At 39.2% G+C, this 10,490-nt stretch overlaps 2 non-coding genes across 2 annotated transcripts; both read left to right on the forward strand.

The window, feature by feature from the left end:
- The first annotated feature begins 2,596 nt into the window (after window positions 1-2,596).
- trnag-ucc (transfer RNA glycine (anticodon UCC)) lies at window positions 2,597-2,668 on the forward strand. The gene has a single exon. It is a non-coding gene; the product is annotated as a tRNA-Gly (tRNA).
- An 827-nt stretch (window positions 2,669-3,495) lies between these two features.
- trnag-ucc (transfer RNA glycine (anticodon UCC)) lies at window positions 3,496-3,567 on the forward strand. The gene has a single exon. It is a non-coding gene; the product is annotated as a tRNA-Gly (tRNA).
- The last annotated feature ends 6,923 nt before the right edge of the window (window positions 3,568-10,490 follow it).

Raw genomic sequence — 10,490 nt, forward strand, 5'->3', positions numbered from 1 at the left:
TAGACTGGAATAGCGGGGCCCAGTATGTGAACTCGCCATACAGGATAGAGGACATCAGACTCCAGAGAAAATGTGCTCGAGTCCGAGTCCAAGTCGGAGCGTCAATGTACGAGTCGAGTCCGAGTCATCGTGGGCGGGGGGAATGCACGAGTCCGAGTCCAAGTCATCCTGTGCGAGAATTCACGAGTCCAAGTCCGAGTCGCGTCAATCAGTGCGCGAGTCCGAGTCGAGTCACGAGTCCCGAAAATCGGCACTCAAGTCCGACTCGAGTCCGAGTCCAGGACTCGAGTACTCCATCTCTGGTTCTGGCTCTATTCATATCAAGTATGTTCTTGCATGAGGCCCTTTGTATGTCGCTGCAAGTTTAAATGTATTTGACAATTGACTTAATTTCTGTCTGATTTGAAACTTTGAGCTCGCAGACATGGAGGAAGTTACACATGTAAAGTAATTGTCAAGCTTCTTCACATGCAGACTTCTCAACAGCGTTTTCTCACCTGCCTCTGAGCTTTCATGGTTCTGGCTCTTGCGCTTTGTGAAAGCTGCTGCTTAGAGATTGTTTGCATGCAGTTATTATAATGTTAATGTTGTCGGTTAATAGTGATTGAATTGTTGACAAAATAAAGTGTAATTGTATTGTATTTTAGTTGTGATTTGTGCTCAATGTATATTAAATGCATAGATTATTACATTTATTAGGTAACATTTTTCAAAAGTAAATGAGTAACAATTACATAATTAAAGTGAGTAATATAACTTCAAACAAATGAGTAATTCAACATTTTAAACTGAAAAAATATGATAAAATCTACTTATTTACTTCATAACAGTAACTATTACAGATATATTATATTTACTTAATAATTTGATAATAGTGATGTTCCTGTACATGAAGAAAATAATTAGACTTTACTTAATTAGTTCAAATAAATATAACGTGTAACTTCAACATTATTAAGTAACATTTACTTAATATTTTCACCAATGTTACGTCTGGTGATAAGTAAATTTGACTTGATACTGGAAAGTAAGTTCTACTTGATATTACAGCAGTAAAATATACTTAGAAAAAGTAAGTGCAAATACTTGCTAAGATTTAATCAAATAAATCCTACAAGTTGTTTCTTTCAGTGTGGTGGTATAGTGGTGAGCATAGCTGCCTTCAAAGCAGTTGACCTGGGTTCGATTCCCAGCCATCGCAGTTGTTTCTTCTATACTGAACTTTAATGCATGATAATCCAGTCTGATGAAACTGGACAAAAACCTGTTAACCAAAGCAATGGTGGTATAGTGGTGACTTTTAGTGAATTTAGTAGCAGCGGTCGGAGAAATAGGCAACTATGCAATGAAAATACTTTTGTGTAGCAATGGTTGTAAAGTGGTGACCTTTAGTACATTTAGTATCAACAGTCGGAGAAATAGGCAACTATGCAATGAAAATACTTTTGTGTAGCAATGGTTGTAAAGTGGTGACCTTTGGTACATTTAGTATCAACAGTCGGAGAAATAGGCAACTATGCAATGAAAATACATTTGTGTAGCGATGGTGGTATAGTGGTGAGCATAGCTGCCTTCCAAGCAGTTGACCTGGGTTCGATTCCAAGCCATCGCAGTTGTTTCTTCCATACTGAACTTTGATGCATGAGAAGCCAGAATGATGGTTCACATTAGGGTCGTTGGCTAAAAATTGGAAAAGGGAACACCGTCAAAATCTTTTTTCCAACAATTCAGCAGTATGCTTCATTTTAAATGCAGGATTAATTTTGGAATAAACCTTTCGGAGAAATTGGAAACTATGCAATGAAAAGACTTTTGTGTAGCGATGGTGGTATAGTGGTGAGCATAGCTGCCTTCCAAGAGGTTGACCTGGGTTCGATTCCCAGCCATCGCAGTTGTTTATTCTATACTGAACTTAGATGCATGAGAATCCAGTCTGATGAAACCGGACAAAAACCTCTTAACCAAAGCAATTGTGGTATAGTGGTGACTTTTAGTACATTTAGTATCAACAGTCGGAGAAATAGGCAACTATGCAATGAAGATACTTTTGTGTAGCGATGGTGGTGAGCATAGCTGCCTTCCAAGCAATTGACCTGGGTTCGATTTGCAGCCTTCGCAGTTGTTTCTTCCATACTGAACTTTGATGCATGAGAAGCCAGAATGATGGTTCACATTAGGGTCTTTGGCTAAAAATTGGAAAAGTGAACACCGTCAAAATCTTTTTCCCAACAATTCAGCAGTGTGCTTCATTTTAAATGCAGGATTACTTTTGGCATAAACCTTTCGGAGAAATTGGAAACTATGCAATGAAAATTATTTTGTGTAGCGATGGTGGTATAGTGAGCTGCCTTCCAAGCGGTTGACCTGGGTTCGATTCCCAGCCATCTCAGTTGTTTTTTCTATACTGAACTTTTATGCATGAGAAGCCAGAATGATGGTTCAAATTAGAGTCTTTGGTTAAAAATTGTAAAAGGGAAAACCATCAAAATATTTTTCCCAACAATTCAGCAGTATGCTTCATTTTAAATGCAGGCTTACTTTTGGCATAAACCTTTCGGAGAAATTTGAAACTATGCAATGAAAATACTTTTGTGTAGCGATGGTGGTATAGTGGTGAGCATAGCTGCCTTCCAAGCAGTTGACCTGGGTTCGATTCCCAGCCATCACAGTTGTTTCTTCTATACTGAACTTTGATGCATGAGAATCCAGTCTGATGAAACAGGACAAAAACCTCTTAACCAAAGCAATGGTGGTATAGTGGTGACCTTTAGTAAATTTAGTAGCAGCGGTTGGAGAAATAGGCAACTATGCAATGAAAATTATTTTCTGTAGTGATGGTGGTATAGTTGACCTGGCAGTTGACCTGGGTTCGATTCCCTGCCATCGCAGTTGTTATTTCTATACTGTGCTTTGATGCGTGAGAAGCCAGAATGAAGGTTCAAAATAGGGTCTTTTGCTAAACATTGTAATAAGGAAGACCGGCAAATACACATTCCCAGCAATTCAGCAGAATGCATACTTTTAAATCCATGTTTACTTTTGGCATAAACCTTTCGGAGAAATTGGAAACTAGGCAATGAAAATACTTTTCTGTAGCGATGGTGGTATAGTGGTGAGCATAGCTGCCTTCCAATCACTTGACCTGGGTTTGATTCCCAGCCATCGCAGTTGTTACTTCTATACTGAACTTTGATGCATGAGAATCCAGTCTGATGAAACCGGACAAAAACCTCTTAACCAAAGCAATGGTGGTATAGTTGACTTGGCAGTTGACCTGGGTTCGATTCCCAGCCATCGCAGTTGTTACTTCTCTACTGAACTTTGATGCATGAGAAGCCAGAATGAAGGTTCAAAATAGGGTATTTGGCTAAACATTGTAATAGGGAAGACCAGCAAATACACATTCTCAGCAATTCGGCAGTATGTATAATTTTAAATCCATGTTTACTTTTGGCATAAACCTTTGAAATTGGCAACAATTCAAAGCCTTGTGTGGCGATGGTGGTATAGTGGCAAGCATAGCTGCCTTCCAAGCAGTTGACCTGGGTTCGATTCCCAGCCATCGCAGTTGTTTCTTCTATACTGAACTTTGATGCATGAGAATCCAGTCTGATGAAACCGGACAAAAATCTCTTATCCAAAGCAAGTGGTGACTTTTAGTACATTTAGTAGCAGCGGTCGGAGAAATAGGCAACTATGCAATGAAAATACTTTTGTGGAGCAATGGTTGTACAGTGGTGACCTTTAGTACATTTAGTATAAACGGTCGGAGAAATATGCAACTATGCAATGAAAATTATTTTATTTAGTGATGGTGGTGTAGTGGTGAGCATAGCTACCTTCCAAGCATTTAACCTGGGTTCGATTCCCAGCCATCGCAGTTGTTTCTTCTATACTGAACTTTGATGCATGAGAAGCCAGAATGATGGTTCACATTAGGGTCTTTGGCTAAAGATTGTAAAAGGGAACACCGTCAAAATATTTTACCCAACAATTCAGCAGTATGCTTCATTTTAAATGCAGTATTACTTTTGTCATAAACCTTTCATAAAAATTGGAAGCTATGCAATGAAAACGCTTTTGTCTTGTGATAGTGGTATTGCGGTGAGCATAGCTGCCTTCCAAGCAGTTGACCTGGCTTAGATTCCCAGCCATCGCAGTTGTTTCTTCTATACTGAACTTTGATGCATGAGAAGCCAGAATGTTCGTTCACATTAGGGTCTTTGGTGAAAAATTATAAAAGGGAACACCATCAAAATCTTTTTCCCAACAATTCAGCAGTATGCTTCATTATAAATGCAGGATTACTTTTGGCATAAACCTTTCGGAGAAATTGGAAACTATGCAATGAAAATACTTTTGTGTAGTGATGGTGGTATAGTGGTGAGCATAGCTGTCTTCCAAGCTGTTGACCTGTGTTCAATTCCCAGCCATCGCAGTTGTTTCTTCTATACTAAACTTTGATGCATGAGAAGCCAGAATGATGGTTCAAAATAGGGTATTTGGCTAAACATTGTAATAGGGAAGACCGGAAATTCAGCAGTATGAATACTTTTAAATCCATGTTTACTTTTGGCATAAACCTTTGAATTTGGCAACAATGCAACAAAGTAGCTTGTGATGGTGGTATAGTGGTGGGCATAAATGCCTTCCAAGCAGTTGACCTGGGTTCGATTCCCAGCCATGTTTACTGAACTTTGATGCATGATAATCCAGTCTGATGAAACCGGACAAAAACCTCTTAACCAAAGCAATGCTGGTATGGTGGTGACTTTTAGTACATGTAGTATCAACGGTCGGAGAAATAGGCAAATATGCAATGCAAATTATTTTGTGTAGCGATGGTGGCATAGTGGTGAGCATAGCTGTCTTCCAAGCAGTTCACCTGGGTTTGATTCCCAGCCATTGCAGTTGTTTCTTCTATACTGAACTTTGATGCATGAGAAGCCAGGATGATGGTTCAAATTAGGGTCTTTGGCTAAACATTGTAATAGGGAAGACCGGCAAATACACATTCCCAGCAATTCAGCAGAATGCATAATTTTAAAACCATGTTTACTTTTGGCATAAACCTTTGAAATTGGCAACAATGCAATGAAGAAGTTTGTGATGGTGGTATAGTGGTGAGCATAGCTGCCTTCCAAGCAGTTGACCTCTGTTCGATTCCTAGTCATCGCAGATGTTTCTTCTCTACTGAACTTTGATGCATGATAATCCAGTCAGATGGTTCAAAATAGGGTCTTTGGCTAAAAATTGTAAAAGGGAAAACCTTCAAAATCAGCAGTATGCTTCATTTTAAATGGATTGGATTGGATATACTTTAATGCAGGATTATTTTTGGCATAAACCTTTCGGAGAAATTGGAAACTATGCAATAAAAAAGCCAGTGAAGTGCATGAGAAGCCAGTCTGATGAAACCGGACAAAAACCTCTTAACCAAAGCAATGGTGGTATAGTGGTGACTTTTAGAAAATGTAGTATCAACGGTCGGAGAAATAGTCAACTATGTATTGAAAAGCCTCTTGTGTAGCGATAGTCGTATAGTGGTGAGCATTTTACTGTTGCAGCACTTGAGAACATACTCTAACACTGCACATTATATTGAACAAGACATCCTAACCAGGGTTTCCGTTAGCCGGTAATTACCGGTTTTTAGCTGGTAAAATTTATTAAAAACCGGTAAATTCAAAACCTGCCGGTCAAAATGTCTGGTAATAATTAGGGAGGCTCCGATCGATCGGCCGCCGGTCATTATCGGCCGATATTCACTCTTAATAGTTTGATCGGTGCTCTCTATAAAGGCCGATCAGGAGAGCTGGATCTGATCGATATGGACATAAACGCGAGTGAAGTGTAACCGGACGAGAGAGAGAGATCAGATCAGCTGCTGAGTCTGACGAGACACGCAGCTCTGCATAATCACCTGAAGCCCCGCCCTCTGTTTAGCGAGCTGCAGGAGCTGCTTGAGAAACTGACGTGCTGTCAGGAGAGAGAGGGAGGGAGAGGGGAAAAGAGAGCATCCGTTTCTCCCGTGTTATTATTCAAATGTAATGTACACTTTTGAATAATGTACGTTATCTACTACAAGTAGTTTGCTTGAATGTAATAATTATGTTGTTTGTCGTTTGTGGAATCATTTATTGAAAAATGAATCTGAATTTTTCGATCTGTTACAATTATAAACTGAAGCAATATAAAAATGAGCCCCGTGAACTGAGTTTTAAACTGAAGCATATCTGCTCATAGTCCGGTAATTACATGCTAACGGAAACTCTGCTACACAACTCTTATTAGGGCCCGAGCACGAGAGTGCTAGGACCCAACGGCGTCCTAGCACGAAGTGCAAGGATACCTATTGTTATTCGCGGTATTATTATTATTATATAATTACGGAATCCTTGTTTTCAGGGCTTTAGGATGCTGAAAAAGTTGTATAATTTTGCGCGGACGCCATAACTGGTGAAAAATACCTTATTCTGGAGTCAATTGTACAACTTGCTCGCTAGCGCCACCTATACAAATCCCAATTCGAAATACATTTACAAAGTCGCACCGTAACTCCAAATGACCTGACATTTTGCACACATATCCGGGTGGACCTGCTCTACATATAATCTCCTTGAACTCCTAAGCTCCGCCTACTTTATTTTTTTTTAAATTAGCATAATTTACAAAACAGTTAAATATTCATATACATTTCAAATTTTTGTTTTACAACACCAAACTCAGTATACCTTATCGCTGGAGGGTCAGACACATTATCGTAGGGAATGAGCATGTTCAGTCGATAAATGTGGCCGTCAGTACTCTAAACGTGTTCGCAAAAAGGCGGGGCTTAGATAGAAATGCTCATAATTCATCAACAATGTACCAAAAAAACACACATTTTGGTGGTAAGTTTCAGTCTGTATTGGGGAATAAGCACAACAAGTAATATCCATTTTGGACTATAGGGGGCGCCAAAAACATGACAAATGTATAACTCATGAAATGATGGACGAAATCTTTTTTTTTTTTAAGACATACTCTGGGGATGAGTATGGACTTATATTGAAAGTGTCACAACGAATGATAATTGTGGGCGTGGCCTGTACTTTTTTTTTTATGACGATGTGCTTAAATGTGTTTCGGTACGCAAAACTTGGGACACGCATCACAGCCCACGACCTTTTCAAGAATGTATAAAAAAAAAGGAATTTTTCAAAAATACTGCTCACTAGCGCCCCCTATTGTGTGGTAGTCACATATAAGTCTCAGAACTTCACGAATTTTGGCACAGACATTCCTCATGGAATTGCGGACATATTTGTACATACATTCCATTAGCCCCGCCCGCCAGAAAGTCGGCCATTTTGAAAGATGTGCGTTTTTCAGCCATTTTATGCACGTTCTTGCGAACTCCTCCTAGGGGAATGATCGGAAAAATTCCAATGCATGACAGGTTCAGCCCCTATCCCATATGATACTTAATTGCAGAGCACATTTTTGAAAAATTACTCGTGGAGGTCGTAAGCTAACAGCGAATACACCATTTTTGACGATTTACATGTCGCAAATTACTCTAAACTACTCGGATATAGTTATTCCGATATTCACGAAACGCTGTATACATATTCCTATTATGATTTCACACATATTTCAAATTGCCTTCCATTAGCTCCGCCCCCCAAAAAGTCGGCCATTTTGAAATATGTGCGTTTTTCAGCCATTTTACGCACGTTCTTGCGAACTCCTCCTAGGGGAATGATCGGAAAAATTCCAATACATGACAGGTTCAGCCCCCTATCTGGAGGTCGTAACCTAACAGCGAATACACCTTTTTTGACAATTTACATGTCGCAAATTACTCTAAACTACTCGGATATAGTTATTCCGATATTCACGAAACGCTGTATACATATTGCTATTATGATTAGCATAATTTTAAAAACACTTAAATATTCACTTACATTTCAATTTTTTGTTTATCAACACCAAACTTCGTGTACAGTATCGCCGGAGGGTCATACACATTACCTTAGCAGATGAGCATGTTCAAACGATAAATATTTCCGCCATGGATTAAAACGTACTCGCAAAAAGGCGGGGCTTAGAAAGAAATGATCATAATTCATCAACAATGTATCCAAACATCACATATTTTGGTGAAAACGTTGAGTCTGTCTTGGGGAATAGGCACACCAAAGTATTTTTATTTTGGACTTTAGGAGGCGCCAAAAACACCACCAATTTATAACTCAAGAGCGGATGGACTAATCTTTTTGTTTTTTGTTTACACATAGTCTCGGGGCGACTACGAACTTAGATTCAAAGTGTCGCAACAAATTCAGAATGTGGGCGTGGCCTATACATTATTTTTAAATTGCGATAGCATCAAATGAGCTTCGGACGCAAAACTTGGGACACACGTCAGAGCCCAGGACCTTTTCGAAAATGTAAAAAAAACATTTTCAAAAAAACTGCTCACTAGCGCCCCCTATTGTGTGGTAGTCATGTATAGTTTCTCAAAACTTCACGAATGTTGGCACAGACATTTCTCATGGAATTGCGGATATATTTGTAAATACATTCCATTAGCCCCGCCCCACAAAAAGTCGGCCATTTTGAAATATGTGCGTTTTTCAGCCATTTTACGCACGTTCTTGCGAACTCCTCCTAGGGGAATGATCGGAAAAATTCCAATGCATGACAGGTTCAGCCCCTATCCCATATGATCCTTAATTGCGGAGCACATTTTTGAAAAATTACTCGTGGAGGTCGTAAGCTAACAGCAAATACACAATTTTTGACGATTTACATGTCGCAAATTACTCTAAACTACTCGGATATAGTTATTCCGATATTCACGAAACGCTGTATACATATTGCTATTATGATTGCACACATATTTCAAATTGCCTTCCATTAGCCCCGCCCCCCAGAAAGTCGGCCATTTTGAAATATGTGCGTTTTTCAGCCATTTTACGCACGTTCTTGCAAACTCCTCCTAGGGGAATGATCGGAAAAATTCCAATGCAGGACAGGTTCAGCCCCTATCCAATATGATAGTTAATTGAGGAGCACATTTTTGAAAAATTACTCGTGGAGGTCGTAAGCTAATAGCGAATACACAATTTTTGACGATTTACATGTCACAAATTCATCCAAACTACTACATTTCCATTTTTGGAAACCTTTACAAAGTGGCACCGTAACTCCGAATGACCTGAAATGTTGCCCACTTATTCGGGTGGACCTATTCTACATATTATGTCCTGGAACCCGAAAGCTCCACCTCCTTCATTTTTTTTTAATTACCATAATGTTAAAAACAGTGAAATATTCACTTAAATTTCAAATTTTGGTTTTTCAACACCAAACTCAGTATACAGTATCGCCGGAGGGTCAGACACATTATCGTAGGGAGTGAGCATGTTCAGTCGATAAATTTGGCCGTCATTACTCTAAACGTTTTCGCAAAAAGGCGGGTCCTAGATAGAAATTCTCATAATTCATCAACAATGTACCAAAAAAACACACATTTTGGTGGTAAGGTTCAGTCTGTATTGGGGAATAAGCACAAAAAGTAATATCCATTTTGGACTATAGGGGGCGCCAAAAACATGACAAATGTATAACTCGTGAAATGATGGACGAAATCTTTTTGGTTTTTTTTTAGACATACTCTGGGGATGAGTTCATTTCATTTCATTTCAAACCTTTATTTAACCAGATTGGTCCCATTGAGATCATAGATCTCTTTTTCAAGGGAGACCTGCAGCATATAGGTTCCACATGAAACATAAAACAATAAAGGACATTATACATTATATTTACAGGATACATAGTTATAGACATTTACAAGTGCCCATTGTATCGGCAAGCATTTCATTTACCCTAGCTTTAAAAACATGCAGAGGAATGAGATTGCTCAGTTTCAATTATTGCTGAAGATTGTTCCAAGCAAGTGGAGCTGCGCACATAAAAGCTGTCTTACCTGAGACAGTCCTTGCTCTTGGCACATCTAACAAGACCACATCATGTGACCTCAGACAATAGCTGCTTGCAACTCTCTGTGTTATCAGCGAGCAGATATAATACGGGAGTTTACCCAACAAAGCTATATAGATAAAAGTGTACCAGTGACTGAGCCTCCGTACAGAGAGAGATGGTAAACCTGCCTTGGTATACAGTGTACAGTGATGTGTAAGCGCTTTACAATTTGTGACAAATCTCAGAGCACTGTGATACGCAGCATCCAATTTGCTCAGGTAATTGGCAGGTGCATTCATATACAACAAATCCCCATAGTCCAGCACAGGTAAAAAGGTCACAGTGACTAGCCTTTTCCTGGCCTCAAGCGAGAAACAGGACTTGTTTCTGAAAAAGAAACCTAGCCTAACCCTCAATTTTTTTAGCAGGTTATTGACATGAAGTTTAAAAGAGAGACAATCATCAAGCCAGATACCAAGGTATTTGTAACAGGCAACAACTTCAAGTTTTGTTCCTTG

Source organism: Pseudochaenichthys georgianus, chromosome 21 (genome assembly GCF_902827115.2).
Source record: "Pseudochaenichthys georgianus chromosome 21, fPseGeo1.2, whole genome shotgun sequence".
NCBI lineage: Eukaryota > Metazoa > Chordata > Actinopteri > Perciformes > Channichthyidae > Pseudochaenichthys > Pseudochaenichthys georgianus.